Source organism: Cynara cardunculus (assembly GCF_001531365.2).
Source record: "Cynara cardunculus var. scolymus isolate 2C chromosome LG 2, CcrdV1, whole genome shotgun sequence".
Taxonomy (NCBI): domain Eukaryota; kingdom Viridiplantae; phylum Streptophyta; class Magnoliopsida; order Asterales; family Asteraceae; genus Cynara; species Cynara cardunculus.
Window position 1 is genome coordinate 3,866,330 of NC_037529.1, and position 3,493 is coordinate 3,869,822.

Sequence of the window (3,493 nt, forward strand, 5' to 3'; positions counted from 1 at the left end):
CTTCTCATCATCACAGATCCACAAATCTATAATCTACAAGACCTAATCTATAAATGCCTATCAATACACAAATGAAAACGAAATTGCCACCTGATAATATGAAATGATACATAAACACAGAAAGCAGGGGCTGAAATTAACTTCGATTTCAGAATCTGTAGGTTTCAGAATTTTGTGCGTGAATTTGAACCCTAAATTCCGTTGGAGGTGTGGTGTATGCTTGTTGTTGAGCGTGATTTCATAACGAACTTCATTACATCCGTACGTTTTGACCGTTTGACCGATTACTGATCAATAGCTTTCTACAAAATAGAGTAAATTACGGTTTTAGTCCATGTAGTTTGTTAAAAATTGCTTTTTTTATCCTTGTACTTTTGAAATTACGATTTTTAATTTCATGGTTTATAATTAACTGTCGTTTTCATATTTTTATCATCTACAAATTTATTGTTGTTTTATTTTTTATGGTTTATAATTAATTGTTGTTTTCGTTCGTCGTATTTAAATGTAGCAGTTAGTGTCACGGATCAAAATGGTAATAAATTACAAATCATAGAGACAAAAACTGTAGTTTTAAAACCACGGGGATGAAGAGAGCAATTTTTAACAAACCATAAGGATAAAATCGTAATTTACTCTTACAAATATTTATTTAATCTTGTCAAGATATTAATCGATTAGTTTTTTTTTACCACGTCAAACGAATTTTATGGGGCCGTGAAATTAACAAGAGCAGACTTTAAATTAAAATAAAAAAATTTGTTAACTGTTTTAAGGTTCGTTTACCAAGAATTTACCAAATAAGGGGTCGTTTACCAAACGATTACCCGGTAAGCGCTTACCGACAAATTTAACACTACCATTTACTTCCCGGGTAAGATTTTAGTCCACCAAAACGGTATCGTACGCAATAATTTACCCAGTAAGCACTTACCATGGTAAGAGTCATCGTCCTCACTTACCGGGTAAGACTCTTGGTCTTTGCCTCGCTCTTACTGGGTAAAATTTTTGGTCCTTACCATATTTATCCGGTAAGGTAATGTAACTTGATGTTCACTTACCCGGGTAAACGTTTGGTAAACAACCCCTAAATGTTTACTGACATGAGTCACTTATCTTATCAGTTAATATTATCGACCATCAAATTGGATTGTTGGTAAACATGGTTCATAAATCATAATAGCAATTTTGAATTAAAATGTAAAGTTGAAAGTCAAGGGACTAGAAAGATTAATTCTGGAATAGTTTAGGGGGGCAATTTTTGTAATTTACTAAAATGAAAGAAAAAGGCGGGAACAAGATATAACTTGTGCATTGCACGTGTTCACTACTTTCATAGTTTCATTCGTTTCCCCCTCCTTCCACTGATCCCATAATTTTGTAAACCCTAAAACCGATTTTCGAGGATGATTTGCAGATTCGAGCACGAGGTATTTGTGCATTCCACTTCGTTCGTCAAGCATCTCAATATGGTAATTGTTGTCTACGATTTTGCTGTTTTATTAGCTAATCCTAGGGTTTATCAATCCATTTGTCTATTCAGCTCGATAATATAGCATTAAAAATCGAAGAGTGATCATAACAATCTGCTAATCAAGGTTTATTTCGATGTATTAAAATTTGTAGGATTTGGGTGCTGTATGGATTAGGGAAATGATAATTTGATGTGAACCTGGTTCCTAATCATAATATAAAAGGTGCAATTAGTAAGATTTTGCTTTAATTCTTATTCTATTTAAGCAGGATACATGAAAATATGAAAATGATACCTACGACGTTCAAATCTGTTGCTTGGTTTGTGCTATTAAAGTTGCAATGTGTCAGACTTACACTTGTTAGAAACCCTTTGACAAAGCATCAACAATCTGCAATGGTGATAAAGGCCAGTATATGTTGTTAACTTGAATTTTTGCAACTACGTTAAACTTTAATTGATACATAATATATTGCAAGGGACAGGTTCATTTAGGAACATGGAACCACTTAGTGTGTGATCTGTCATGACATTTATTATGAATGTTTTATCATGTTATTCATCATGGATACTCACAAAAAGGGTGGTTCCTGACTTCCAAAAATAGTTAAGGTTCCTAAATGAACCTCCCTCTATATTACAATAATGTAGTTTTTGATAATGGGAACCAACAAATTCAATCGGCATTCTTGAATTTTGCAAAGTGGACTCTGTTTGGAAACTGGAATGAAGGGACTAATTTCTCTATAACTTCTAATGATGACAAGAAAATATGTTTCTTTGAATGGCATCAAATTTGAGCAATGGTAAGCACGTAGATGTGTATTTTTTAAAATGCATTATCTTTATGGATATTGTTGCAGGTTCCATCTGTTTTTAGATCTTCATGGCTAGCCAATCTTCTTCTGCATCTGTCATGGCTTGGGTCTGGGCCTTGGAGACCATGGCATGCTTCAGGGAAGTAGGTGCAACTACAATAAAGGGTATTTAATCATGATAAATATTTTCACTCTATTTTCTTTGACCATTTATGTTAAGGTTTTAGGATTGCTTATTGGTCATTGTTGTTCTGCATCTAGATTTATTCCTACAGAGTCCAATGATCTCCAAGGACATTGGGGAAAATGCACGGGAAGCGATCTCATTTCGAATATTAGAGAAATTGTTTGGTTTTGAAACAACATTCACGGAACCATTTTTTCTGGCTTCAAATCCTAAAGTTGGTTTCGAGTTACCTACTCATCGTGAGGATGTTCTTCTTCAAATAGTCAAAAAGGTAGTCTCATCTTTGCTTATAACGTATCCTTTTAATTTTGCTAGGAATCTGGAGAATACCCATATTCAAGATTCTTTTATTGAGCAAGATTACAATTAAAATCCTAGTGTATTTTACTGTATGTGTGTTTGTATGATACCAGATGCACGGAACAAATTTACAGGACGAATTAGAGGAGTTGAAATGGAACGTACAATCCATTATAATGCGTACAAGATCCCGCTTGCCAAAATCTGCTTTGCAGAAGGTAAACCACACATCCGTTTCTATGCATAGAATTTGTTTAACTTGATAAAATTCATTGATTAGTGTTAGAGTCCCACATCGGCTAGACTTGAACCATTTCTTCTCCCATAAATGTTGGAACCTCCCTTCTCTTCTTAAGGGCTTTTTCGGAAAGTAATTTGATGGGGGTTCCACATATTCAAATTGAGTCACCGCATACCTTCGTGGCTACAAGGGGATTTTTATTCCTCCTTGGATTTGAACCTGGGACCTCGTGGTACTTTTGACCTTTGGAGCCAAGTTCAAACCAATTAGTCACCACCCTTGTGATTAGCATAAGATAAAGGGTTAAATGCATGAAATAGCAACCTACTTTCACAAAATTTCTTATTATAGCATTCTACTTTTGTTTTTCTTTATTACAGCAATGTACTTTAAAATTATTTTTTATTAAGGCATTGTACTTTAAAAAATCTATCCATAATAGCAATGGGTAACCTGTTACCTTTTAAACCGGT